Here is a 14,947-nt window from a genome sequence, read left to right on the forward strand (position 1 = left end):
CAGGGGCATTAAACAGATAACAAAAAATAAACACTAACTAACTATCATGGAACTTACCTTATATTCCACACACTACAAAATATCTCACGGTAGTAAACAACAAAGTATGTGAAATCTTCCTAATACACACCACACTCGACCAGCGCTGACATTAGAACCGTTTAGCCCCCATTATCACCCCAAGGGATGGGACTAGACCACGTAAAGATAAATTAATTCCAATACAGGGACACACAATACGATATAACCTGAGACATATCAAAGCTCCCATTACTTGACTTTATTTTATTCTACAATAAGAAAATGGGACAAAAAATAAAAAATAGAACACAAGGACATAATACAACATAATACCACATAACAAAGCGAAATAATATGACATCCTACACTGCCACACCACACCACATTATAACATCACAATGTAAATTATAAACTATTAGCTATTCCTTTCCCCGGATGTTCGTACCTACCCCCATCCTAATCATTGTTACTATCTTAAACTATCATCTACAACAGAACGACTATGATGGTGGCACATACCAATTAAGACCTTAGTAGGTCAGTATTATAATGTAATAATACACGGCAAGGAGTTTGTAATAGGATGAGATACGCATTATCCTCGCGTAACCCGGGGCTCAGCTACACTCATTACCTACCCTACGATTAATAGAGAGACGCTTGGCATAATGGCTCCTAACATGATAATGTGATAAGATACCAGGATATGTTATGTTGATCAACCTAATATGTCATTGAAACGTTGTAAGGAGAGACGAGATGAGGCAGTGTTATAGTTGAAAAGAAATGCTCAGGAAGTATTATATTATATTGTATATTGGTATCTTTATGTACCCTTACATACGCGAGAACTGTAATACTCTGTTTGAGCTCTTTCCCCCCTCCTTCGCCCTGCCCCCCCCCCTCGCCAGCCGGTCTCCGTCTTTCTGTCTGCCCAGTCCCTACTTTAATTTACGACCCTATCTTATGAACTCCTAAACACCCTACGATACCATACAACATCAAGTACTAGGCACAACATCCTAAACACCATACCCCATCAACACCCGACAACCCCCCCCCTCTCCAGCGCCGCCCAGGTACTATAGTTATTAACCGACCATAACTTCTGCCAATATACACTTTAGTTATATAACTAATACACTAGCCACTAACCACCGATGAACAGACCCACTTCTCGATACATAAACATAAGCACTGCTGTGTACCCCCTTCCGCCCCTCCTTATCACCGACATATCGATAACTGGCTGTCTGCTGTTTCCCCCCTCGCCCGCCCCGATCGAGATCGCCCGACTGCACTAGAGCTCCGAGAGAAATCGGTCCCGCCGTTTACAGACCTAACGAACGAAGGAGGTTGGACTCCTAACCTCCCTCATCCATATCTTTCTCCACTTCTTCCCCCCAATTGCACGCTCTCTTGCTATACTCTCAATTTCAACTTCAGCACACGCATCCATCCCTTCCCCCTCCTTCTCCCTCTTTTCTTCTCCCTCTCATTTCTCCTTGTCTTCTTTTCCCCTCATATTTCCCCTCCATCTGGCACTCGTCCTACTTATATTGCCTCTCTTCCTTCACCATCTCCTCTCTCTTCTCTTTCTTCTCCAGAGAACTCCCTTGGCCTCCACCAGCTGCTAACCCCCATATAAAATAAAACACCGTATCATATCGAAACACAACTCCCACTCCAACAACTAAGTCAATATCTCCCCCCTACCCCCCCCCCACCAACACCAACCCCGGAACGAGGGTGCTTACTCACAATTATCCAAGATGTCGAAGTCCCACCCTCAAGCGACGCGACCATTACGTATACTATCTTGGAATGTACACGGCATGACGAGCTATGTTAAGCAGAAAAAGATATTGTCCTATCTTCAATCCAAAAAAACAGATATAGCTCTGATTCAAGAGACTCACCTTGACACCCTGGAATCCAGTAAACTTAAACGGGATTGGGTAGGGAGGGTTGCCTTCAGCTGCCGTCCAACTAGTCAGGAATCTGGAAGTAACGGGCCCCGCAAATGTGGAGTGGCGATACTAGTGCGTAAATCCCTCCCGGTCACTATCATTAAAACCTGGAATGATACGGAAGGAAGGTATATATTTGCTAAACTAAAACTAGGGGACACTGTTTTATGCGTGGGATCCATTTACGCACCAACCGGCCCAAAACGCCCATTCCTTCTACAGCTAAATCACCTCCTGACAGAAATCGGAACTACTCGATACATAATCGGGGGAAACTGGATTCTCGTCCAAGACGCCATAATGGATAGGACAGGCCCTGTTGATATATGTAACAATCACGACAGAGCGCTTCTGACAGACCTGACACCTGGACTGCTGGAGAATACAACACCCGAAAGATAAGGAATATACTTTCCTATCCACCGTCCATGGCACCCAATCGCGTCTGGATTATTTCTTAGTATCACACACTGTAATCCCTCATATACAAGCCACCTGCATCCTAGACAGCGGGCTCTCAGATCACTCCCCAATACTAATCCGGATCCAGGTGGGACTCTCCTTCTCTGGTCGTAAACCATGGCGATTGGCTGTACACAGATACCGCTCTCCCCAAAGGAAGGAACAATTAAAAGCTCATGTAGCTACATACATGGCCGAGAATACAGGCACTGTATCCTCAAAAAGGATCCTATGGGCGCAAAATATGATGCGAGACGCAGCACTGGCCAACAAAGACAGAATAGCCCGCCAAACCACCTTAGAGACCACGATACAGGACCTCACTAAACAATATACCGCCTAACCATCCCCTAGGCTGCGACACACCTTAGAACAGGCCCGCATGGCACACAACGAACTCTATACATCTCAGGCGGAATACGCACTGCAAAAATTGCGAGGCCGCCATTACGAACAAGGGGAAAAAGCAGGTCGCCTCCTAGCGGCGCAGCTCCAACAAAGAGAGGCAGCCTCTGCCATTGCGGCCATAACATCTTCTTCAGGAGCAGTGCTAACTCGTCCACAAGACATTGTAAACAAGTTCGCCAAGTACTACCGACATTTGTACACTCCTGAAACAACTACAGATCAAACACAAATGGAGATATTCCTTACCGCGGCCAATCTACCCCGTCTGTCTGAGGCAGGCAGGGCCCTCTTGGACGGTAACATAAGCAAAGAAGAGATAACCCAAGTTATAACAAGCCTTCCCTACCATAAATCTCCAGGAGAGGACGGATTCCCTGTGGAATTCTATAAATGGGCTGGGGAGGAGGCAATAACCGCAGTACAAGAAGCATTGACGGAAGCATGTCAAGAAGGCTCCCTGGGCGCTCTATCCAATAAAGCCACGATTGTCATCTTGCCTAAGCCAGGGAGAGACCCCCTTCTCTGCTGCAGTTACCGTCCTATCTCCCTTTTGAATGGGGATGTCAAACTCCTAGCCAGTGTTCTAGCAGCGCGGCTCCGCAAGGTGATACCATCATTGATTCACAATACCCAAGTAGGATTTGTACCAGGCCGAACCTCCAAAAATCATATGCAAACTCTTTGCCATACACTTTTAGAATCCATACAATTACCTGACGAAGCCCTAGCCCTGTCCCTAGACGCGGAGAAAGCATTCGACCGCATTGAGTGGTCCTACCTATTCACAACTATGAAGCATTTTGGCCTGGGGGAACAATTTATCTCTAAAGTACGTTTATTATATGACCACCCCACAGCACAGGTTAACTGTGGGGGCATCATGTCAGACCCATTCCCTATTGGAAGGGGCACACGCCAGGGATGCCCCTTGTCGCCACTTTTATTTCTATTGGCCATGGAACCCCTAGCTGCCACCATACGAAATTCTCACCAAATAAAAGGGATCCATATCACCGGGGGCATATCCAAAATCTATCTCTACGCAGACGACATTCTGTTAACAATGTCCGATCTAGAAACCTCGCTCCCAGCACTACTTTCCACTATAGAAGACTTCGCATCCCTATCCGGATATCGGGTAAACTGGGATAAAAGTGAGGCACTACCATTATCCCGCATAACGACGAGGGCAGCGATACATGGCCTCCAATTCAAATGGACCCCGACCCGCCTTAAATATTTAGGAACGTTCATTAACCGAGGTCTAGAACATATGGTCAGGGACAACATAGACCCCCTTATATCTAAAATGAACGAAGACTTTGCCAAATGGTCCCTACTAGGCCTGTCCATGTGGGGCAGGACACAGGCGGTCAGAATGGTCACCTTACCACGCTTCACATACGTGCTAGGCATGCTCCCCCTACAGATACCTCTTTCCTCACTCCGATTAATAGACGCATCCATAAGGGCCTTCGTCTGGGGCTCCTCACGCCCAAGACTGAAACCTGCAACAACACTGGCACGACGGCCCTACGGAGGATTAGGACTACCCTCGGTAGAACAATACTCTCTGGCCCTACAACTCTCACAGCTAATATATACACTTCCGGATACAGCCGATCCACCGCAATGGGTGATCACAGAGAAACTCCTATATGGACAGTATACGGAGATGGGAGGAACATACGCCGACCATGTTCCTTTAGCTAACCCCATCCTCAAGGCTACAAACACAGCGTGGTGCAGAGCCCACCGACTACTAGGAGTACACCCCTCCCTGCATACTCAGGCTCCCATGGCAGGGAATAAAAGCATTAAAATAGGAGGGAATATTCTCAGATGGCCCCAATGGTCCGAGGCAGGTATCCACAATATATCTCACATAAGATGGAGATAGCTTCCGCACATTCGCCTCCCTCCAGGAAGTATTTGGTATCCAAAGTAACCAGGAGTGGCGATATCTACAGCTCAAACACTGTATGCTGAGAACATTAGGAACCACCCGTGGATGCTCAAAACCTCACCCATCGTCACCTATCTTCAGAAATGGGGCCGACAAAAAGGCGTCTTGGCTGGCCTCTATGCCGAATTAACTAACCACCTTTACTCTCAGCCTTTACTTGAACGACTACGCTTAAAGTGGCAGGATATACTAGAGATAACCTACACGGACGAAGAATGGCCAGACATACTAGAAGCCCTCGACAGGGGCGTACGTGAAGCACGCCTGAAATTTTGCCTATTTAAAATCCTTCAGGGGTGGTACTGGACCCCCGTTAAACTCTTCAGGGCAGGGTTAATACAGCATGCGAACTGTTGGAGATGCACAGAGCCATATTGTGACCAACTCCATATTCTATGCCACTGCCCAACGGTACAGTCACTATGGGACGCGGTACGCCTCGCCTTATCGGACTTCATACAGATACCAAAACCGACCCCACCAGCATTTATCATTCTACATGACATTCGCCCGTATCCCTCCCTATCGCGGGCACATAAACGATTAATCCACACGGCGCTTGCCACGGCCAAAATATGCATACTCCGGCACTGGAGATCTAGCATTGCCCCCACACCGATAGAATGGATGACGGCCATGTATCAAACGGCTACCCATGAACGAGTGATTTATAACCTACAGGACCAAGCAGAACAATTTGCGGAGGTCTGGCGCCCATTCTTGAAGAGACCATGAAGCGGCTGGTGGATGACCAACGGATGACCAATGTTCAATGATCAATGATTAGGGAATATCAATTACCAATCACCCTCTGAGAATCCTAGACCCCGGAAACACATTTTGGCGGTCATTCCAACCCTGGCGGTCCGAGACCGCCAGGGTTGGGGACCGCGGGAGCACCGCCAACAGGCGGGCGGTGCTCCCATGGTCATTCTGACCGCCGCGGTACAGCCGCTATCAGAAACGGAAAACCGGCGGTGAACCGCCGGTTTTCCGCTGCCCTGGGGAATCCTCCATGGCGGCGCAGCTTGCTGCGCCACCATGGGGATTCCGACCCCCATACCGCCATCCTGTTCCTGGAGGTTTCGGCCGCCAGGAAAAGGATGGCGGTATGGGGTGTCGTGGGGCCCCTGGGGGCCCCTTCAGTGCCCATGCCAATGGGGGCCCCACAGGGCCCCAAAAAGATTTTCAGTGTCTGCCATACAGACACTGAAAATCGCGACGGGTGCAACTGCACCCGTCGCACCCCTTCCACTCAGCCGGCTCCATTTGGAGCCGGCATCCTCGTGGAAGGGTGTTTCCCTTCTTCTGACCGCGCAGCGGTATTCTGGCGGCTCCCGCCGGCCCTGCGGTTACCGCGGCCGGCGGGAGTCAGAATGACCCCATTAATCTCCTACTGTCCCTTCTCTCTCTCCCTAGCTACGCTCTTCTCTCCCCTTTCTCTCTTTTTTCTCTCTCTCTATCAATCCACAGGCCTCTAATTTTGACATATGCCCGAGACCCTGAACTACCTAACATAGTAATACAAGCCGCTTCCTAACACAAACAAGGACGGAGAAATCAACTCATATAAGACGTAGACACTCTCTAATCGACCTCACCATATCTAACATACATACTATCTACCCCTAGATAATAACTTGCTACAGACGGAGAAGTACAGAACGATTTACTCTTCGGCCTGAACAAGCTATTCTCAGGATACAAAGACCCCCTGCCTACCCCGAGTCTCTTCATCTTACATCCCCCCGCGATTACCCTTCCTCTTTCCCCCTCCCCATTTCTTCCCCTTCTTTCCCTCTCCCCATTTCATATGACTATTTCGTCTCTCCCCTATACCAAGATCAACCCCCCCACACAACCCTATCCTCGCTCCTCCTCCCCTTACCACCCCCCCACCTGTTTTCCTTTTTTCTTCAAAATAAGGGTACAAAAATCAACTATGCAACTGGGAATTTTTACTTGCCTGAGAGTACATGCATATATGCTCACAATGGAAATAATTGTGGTAAAAGAACAAAAACAATGTTTTGAAAGCTAAACAGTTTGTTTATATGCTGTATGTACCGCCTTATATATTCTTAATAAAACTTTTGAAACTTAAAAAAAAGAAAAAAAAAAAAAAGAAAATAGTTGTGAAATATTTCATATAGTATTCCACTCAGGCTGCAATGGTATGAGCTCCTTATGGGTGGCAAAGGAAATGCTGCAGCCCATAAGGATCTCCTGGAACCCCAATGCCCTGGGTGCCTAGGTACCATAAACTAGCGACTTATAATGGGGTGCAGTATACCAATTTGGAGTGGAATACTGGGTTGCCAGCATCTAAGTAAAAATTTGGAATCAGAGAGAACAGAAGCACTTGAGTTCTGGTCAGCAGGACTCCAGTGACACAGATAAGTATTCTGACAAAAACAGTGAAACAGACTGATAAGTAGGCCACAACCTATGAGCACTGTGGTCTGGACTAGCAGGATCCGAGTGACACACTAAAGACACACTGACAAACACTGACAAACAGGCCAAAAATGGGGGTAACCATTCTAGAAAGAGGCTACTTTCTCACATAACCCCCCCCAAACGAATGACAATAAGACTAACCTTGCCCAGGTGAGACTTTATTGCCTAAGTGGTGATAAGGGGAGAGTAGATCTGCAATAGAGTGGTTACTCCCTTTATCATCCACTGTATGGTTACTTCCCTGTGGGGATGTAAACCACCTTGTTTGGAGATTTTTACCTAGAAAACAGTGCAAGTGCATACTTTTAGATTCTTTATTTGTAAGTTTGAAGTGATTTAAATTGGGGTAGTGTGACTATCCCTTTGATCCTATGTCAAGACAGGGCTGCTGTCCTAAGGTTTGGAATGCTAGACAGGGATGCTGTCTGGGCAAAGCAAGAGCTGGGCCAAAAGTTTGTCCATATGGCTCTAAGAGAAAACAGGGTTACTGTTTCTCCTGGGTTGGAGAAGGACAGAGCTGCTGTCCCAAAGGTTCCACATAAGGACATGGCTGCTGTCCTATGTGTTTAAAGGTAGTGCAGGGCTGTTGCATTAAAGTTTCTCTGGGAGGGATGGAGGTTTGTTCCAAATTAACTAAAACAGTGCAGTGCTGCTTATCTGGTTTAGTGTTGTCACAGAGAGGGACTTTTACCTCTGGGAGTTCAGCTTGGTACAGGTTCCAACCAAGGAGGGGTCTCCCCCACCACAGGAATGGTATCCTTAGTGGCAGGGTGGGGAAGGGATCCATTGATACCCTTTTTACCTGTTGGGTGAGGAGGATCCTGAGGCTTCAGGGCTCCTTCTCTTCTTTGCTTTTTCATTTCACTTGAAATGAGAGGAAGTGATTCCTCAGGGATACCCAGCATGGATGCATGGGTTCTAAACTCTACCTCAGCCCAACCTGATCCCTCTAGGTCATTACCTAAGAGACAGACTACAGGTAATGTGGGTGATACCACCACCTGCTTTGGGCCAGTAACTCCTCCCCAACTAAGTTGCACTACAGCTAAGGGGAGAGACTGTGTGGAGTTATTGACATCAGTAGCCTGGTACTTCTGTCCAAGGAGGTGTTGTACAGATGACACCAGGCTTTCAGTCACCTAAGTGATACTGGCACCCGTGTCCCTGAAGGCCTTGGCCTCAACACCATTTATTAGAATTGGCTGCTTGTACTTGTCCATGTTAAGGGGACAAGCAGCCACGGTGCAAGCCCAATGCCACCAGGTGAGAGAGAAACTGTCTTGGGAGGTTCTACCCTTACCCTAGTTTATATAATGGACCCAAAAGTGAACCCAACTACACCATTTGTTTGACTATTACCAGTATCCCAACAACTATTACTACTACTGCTAGGGCATTAGAGTTTGAAGTTGATGTATTAGTGGTGGTAGGCTCAGGGGCTTTACCTGGGCAGGACTTGTCCCCTAGCCTATGGCCTTTACCTCTGCACACATAGCACCAAGGCTTTTTATTGTGTGTAGAGTGTGAGGACGAGCAAGATGATTTATCCCCACCCCCAGAGGGGTGTTGTGGACTTGAAGAAGGATCTTTATGCCTATTTTATCCCCATGCTTATCCTGAGATTTCTTCTTTTCTTTGTCACCCACTAAATTAGCTTTTCTGCTCACCCTTGTTCTCATCATTTGCCTGCCTTCTTACCCAATTCTTGGGGAAAGGTCAGATCTGAGTCCACTAGGTACTGGTGTAACAAATCAGACACACAACTATTCAGTATATGTTCTCCCAAAATCAGATCACACAGACCCTGCTAATCAGACACTGTACTGCCATGTAACCGATCTTCTAAAGCTTTTAGAGAACAGTCCACAAAGTCAACCCAATCTTGTGAAGATTCTTTCCTGGTTTCCCTGAACTTGATTCTGTATTGCTCTGTGGTGAGCCCAAAACCATCAATGAGTGTATTTTTGAGAATGTTGTAATTGTCGGAGTCCTCCTCAGTGAGGAGTCTGTCCCTCTCTTTGTCAGAGAAGGGCAATCAAAATATAGCAGCCCACTGCTTCTGAGGAACCCTTTGAACCTTACAGGCCCTCTCAAGTGCAGCAATCCACTTTTGGATATCATCCCCACCTTGTATGGGGGAACCATCTTATGTAAGTTTCTGGAGTTAATATTGTCCTCTCTGACCTCATAACTTTTGAAACTATCAATGCTGCCGCCATGGGGAAGTAACCCCAACCCCTCTCGTTCCTTTTCTACAGCTAAGGCTTCCCTATCTAGGGCCAACTGTTGCTGTTTCAAACTCAGTCTAGCCTCTTCCAATCTCAGCTTTCTGAGGTCCCTATCTAGGGAGTTGTCCTCAGGATTGGATGTGTGGGACCCTTCAGAGACTGAGGTGATATGGGAATGAGCAGAAGTGGATTTTTCCCTAACTTGTTTAACCCTAGTGCCATGGCCTCTAGGTGTGGAGGGAGCTCTACTTGGGTGTGACCCCCTCCCACTACCAGCTACAATAGAAGGTCTGTTAGTGGAAAGATTGTGGGCAGGAACCTACCCTGCATCTTCAGTACCCTCTCCTGATTCTACCTGGTCAGAATCCTCCTCTACCTCCCCTACCTGGTGACCAGAATGTTCTTGGTCATCCTGGAGAAGGAGATTTAAAAGGAAATTGTTGTTAGAGTTCTTTCAAATCCCTCGGCTTCGCTTCAAGCAAAGCCCACTCAAGCTTTTAAACAGTGGTTTTGATAACCCTGTGGGTGGCCTCAGAGGAAGATATAGGCCCTCATTACAACCCTGGCGGTAAATGCCATGCAGACGGCCGCCAACATACCGTGACTGCGGCGGTATACTTCTATGGGTATTATGACCCACACAGAGAAGTCCGCCACTATACAGACATCCACACAAGTCTGCCAGACCAAAGGTCAGTGATAAATTGGCGGTACCAAAACCCACACCGTTACGCCAACATGAATATGCCCACAGTATCAGGCCCAACAAATCAATGTGGCGGTCTTTCAACCGCAGTAAACCACTGGCGATAAACACCGCCTCGCTGAAAATACACACACACTTACAAAACACCACCACATTGGACAATTCAAACTACAAACACCTGACACACATACATACACCACACCCACACACCCAATCCAATATAAAAGACACAACCACATTACCCGCAACCCTTTCAATGAAAAAAAAAGATTGCCAACAGAGAGAGACACAAGCCAGGAGCACCCCCTCAATCTGAGCCACAAAACACCATCACCCATACACCATCCACGCACCTCACAGCATACACCCCAACACATCACCCCACTCGCCCCACACATCCTCACACATATCACTCACACCACATCCTTGGCACCCCAAAGACATCCCAGGTTTTCAGAGGATGAGCTAAGGGTGGAGGAAATCATCCATGTAGAGCCACAGCTATTCGGATCACAGGTGTGGCAGACGTCCATTGCTAGGAAGATGGAGCTATGGCGGAGAATCGTGGACAGGGTCAACGCTGTGGGACAGCACCCTAGAACAAGGGATCACATCAGGAAGAGGTGGAACGACCTACGGGGGAAGGTGTGTTCCACGGTTGAAATACACCAGGTAGCAGTACAGAGGACTGGCGGTGGACCCCCACCTCCTCCCCCACAACTAACAACATAGGAGGAGTAAGTCTTGGCAATTATGCATCCGGAGGGCCTTACAGGAGTAGCAGGAGGACGGGACTCTGGTAAGTCAAATCTTTACTACTTTATCCCCCCCACCGTACCTGCATTCCATCACAAACTCCTACCCCTACTCTCACCCCATCACTCCACCACCTCACATATACCCCACTATAACTACCCACCCATCCTAACACCAAGCCCTGCATGCAACACCAAAAGCATGGATACCCAACACAGACTTGCATGAACACCCATCACCACAGCATGCCCAGTAGAGAGACTCACCCAGCCCACAAAATCACCACTCACACAAGGCCAAGCTGACAGGGAAATCACAATCATACAGGGAAACACACCCATGCACAAGATGGCACAAGCAGATACATTAACACTGCATTTGCATCCCCACAGGACCCATACTCAATGTCACCGGAGAGGAGGTGCCAGCAACATCCAGTCCCCATCCCCCGAAGAGGCCCACAATGACGACAGCAGCTCTGCACACCTGGATCAGGATGACCAACCTGGTCCATCCGTGACCTCTGGACAGTCGGTACCCCTGCCACAGTTCCAACCCACCAGAGATCCTCCCCTCTCAGGAAACACCAGGACAGCACCCACCCAGCGGGCCCATGCCACTGTCCCCAGGACACGTCAATCAGCAGTGTGTCCACCACTACAGGGACCCCAGGCAACCCCACAAACACAGGACGATCAGGGACCTGGGGTCTGTGTCAGGGGGCACACGGTTCAGGGGACAGAGGCACAGGACAACAGGGAAGCTAGGAGGACTGCTGTGAGACAGGGGGAGGACAGGCCTAGGGAACCCACTCTCCACGAGGCACTCTCCAACATCCTGGGAGCATACCACCATTCCCAGGAGACGATGGACCAGATACTGGCCAAGTTGCAGGAGACCCAGCGGCTGCAGGAGGGACAGTACCTGGGGATCAGGGATGACCTAACAAACATCTACACCACCCTGGTCACCACTGCAGGGGTTCTGGCTGACATGGGCAAGACTATGAGGGAGGCAGTGGCACAACAACAGGCGCCTGACACTAGCCAATCCGATGAACAGCCTTCCACCTCTGCCGGCACTAGTGGACAGGAGGCCATGCCACAGGAACAACAGGCCACCAGCACCCCATCCCTGCAGAAGGAGAACCACCCCACAAACGGTCCCTGCGATCCAAGCAGAAGCCAGAGAACATTGCCAAGACCCCTGCCAGGAACGAAGACTCTCCTGATTGTCACCCTTCTGTCTCACACTGTCACCCTGTCCACCTTGAACTGCCATTACTCCCCTTCCTATGCCCCATTGGACATTGCCCCTGTGATACCAATAGACTGTACTCTACCCTGGACTTTCCTCCACCATCAGCCCAGCCCATTGCACATCCCTCTCTACTTATGAGCACCTAAATAAACACCCTTGGAACAAATACTAATCTGGAGTCTGTCAAATGATTCACAAATGTATTGGTACAACATTATTCAAGCATTGCAACTCAAATGTACAGTGAAATATACTTTGGAATGACCTTGGTGGGAAGCAGCACACATAGCAGGAGCTAGAGTGGAGCACAGAGATCTGAAAATAGAGATGCCAAAGGGTACAGTCAGTGGCCATAGACATAGGGAAAGAGGCTGCCTTGTACAATGTCCAACAGACAACTGAAATGTAAAGTGAAGTTACAGTGTCTTACCTGTGTGTCACTGGAAGTACTGTTGAATTATGTGCATTAGCATCATCTGGCAGAGGAGCAGAGGCACCAGCGACAGAGGGAGCTGCATCCTACATGGGCCTGGAGGCCGAATCCACCGACGGTGAGGTCACCAGTGGGATGGAGGGCGAGGGGAGCACCACGATGGGGACAGGAGGGGAGACCACAGACAGCGACTCCTCCTCCGATAGAAGCTCCCTGGCAGTGGCGGACACCTCTGTGCCCACCCCAACAACAGGTACAGCCGCCACCTCCCCTACCAGCACCGCCCTCCCAGCAGCCCCTCAGCGTGTTTCCCGTGACCGCTCACCCAGGAGGGTAGGCATCTCCTTCGCCCCAGGCACCTCAGGCCCTGCCCCAGTGAGCCCTGCTGCACTCAGTGAGGAGGCTAGTGATCTCCTGAGATCCCTCACTGTCAACCATTCTGAATGCCGACCAGGGTTCTAGAGGCATTTGCAACAAACAAATGCATACCTGGAGGGCATTCACTCTGGCTTAGCAGCCCAACAGACAGCATTTCAGGCTCTGGCCAACTCCCTGATGGCAGCCATTGTCCCTATGTCTAGCCTCCCCCCTCCAACCTCCTCTATCCAGTCCCAATCCCCTCAACCCCAGCCTATCCCAACCACACCTTCAGACCAGCATTCACCCAAATCAACACCCAGAAATGGCTCAGGCAAACACAAGCACAACACATCATCCCAAAGGCACTCACACAAGCACCATCCCCATGCAGACACACCAACATCCACTGCCTCCACTGTGTCCCCCTCCTCCTCGTCGTCCACCTCCCTCCCAGTTTCGTCTCCACTCACACCTGCATGCACTACATCCTCATCCACTACCTCCATCAAAAGCACGGCCATCACTACTCACCCCTCACTGGCAGTCACCACCCCCACATCCATGCACTCGTCCCCTGTGTCCTCTCCCAGTGTGCCTGTGACCCCTCCTCCCAAAGTACACCATACAAGCACCCACCACCCAACAGCCATCCACCTCACAACAGCATCCAGCACATGCACCTTTACCCAAACTCAGCAGACACCTCCTACAACCACTCCCTCTTCCTTCACTCCCAAACCCTCTCCCTCTTCCCACCCCAGTGTGTCTAAAATGATTTTCCTTGCAAACATTGACCTGGTCCCTACCCCCCCCCATCCTTCCCCTCGAGCCAGGGTGTCCAGAACCTAGGCCAGCACCTCAGCCACCAAGTCAGCATCTGCTGTGGTACGTGCAACTCCCAGACGCTCAAAGGGGGCACCCGTCAGGCCAGCCAGTGTGCCACCAACCCCTGCAAAGGACCAAACCATTCTGACACCTGCTAAGGTGAAGAAGGGGACAGCATACAGCAAGGGCAAGGAGCACGACCCACCCAACAAGGCCTCCTCCAAAACTCCAGCTGCCAGAGCAAAGGTCACAACAGCATCTGCCAAGGTGAGGAAGGGGCAGAAATCCCAAGGCAAGGCACTTCAGCAGTTGGAGGCTGCAGGTGAAGGCCTGGTACCCACCAGCAGAACTTCCAGCCCGCCACCTGCACCGCAGGCAGCACCGCCAGCAGCCCCGCTGCAAGCACTGCCACCTGCACCATTGCTGGCACCACTACTGTCAGCAGAAGCATCCCCAGTGGGCAGCCGTCTGATGCTGCAGGAGAAGGGCTGAAGCCTCCCTCCACCACAGGCAGCACCGGCACCTGCACCCGGCCAGCACCGCCAGCAGCCCCGCCGCAAGCACCACCACTTGCACCGCTGACAGTAGGACCACTACCAGCAGCCCCAGGGGTGGCTGTCCGAGGATGCACAAGACGGGCTGGAGCTTACCACCACCACTGGCAGCACCCCCACCAGCACCGGCACTATCACCAGTTTGCAGCCTTAGGCGCTGCAGGATGGAGTCCAGCCCTGCCTCCATGGACTATCATGCAACCTGGTCCCTGCAAATCTCGTGCCTCAGACACCCAGGTGAGAGAATGTGAACTGCCACACCCCAAGTGCTGCATCACTGGGCACAAGGCCCCCTCCAGAACCAGTGGTAATATGCATCCACTCAGCCCCTCCTTATCAGGATGAAGCACACTGGGCACAAGGCCTCCTCCAGAACCAGTGGAGATATGCATCCACTCAGTCCTTCCTTGGCAGGATGAAGCACACTGGGCACAAAGCCCCCTCCAGAACCAGTGGAGATATGCATCCACTCAACCAGTGGAGATATGCGTCTACTCAGCGCCTCCTTGGCAGGATGAAGCACACTGGGCACAAAGCC

Source organism: Pleurodeles waltl, chromosome 3_1 (genome assembly GCF_031143425.1).
Source record: "Pleurodeles waltl isolate 20211129_DDA chromosome 3_1, aPleWal1.hap1.20221129, whole genome shotgun sequence".
Classification (NCBI taxonomy): Eukaryota; Metazoa; Chordata; class Amphibia; order Caudata; family Salamandridae; genus Pleurodeles; species Pleurodeles waltl.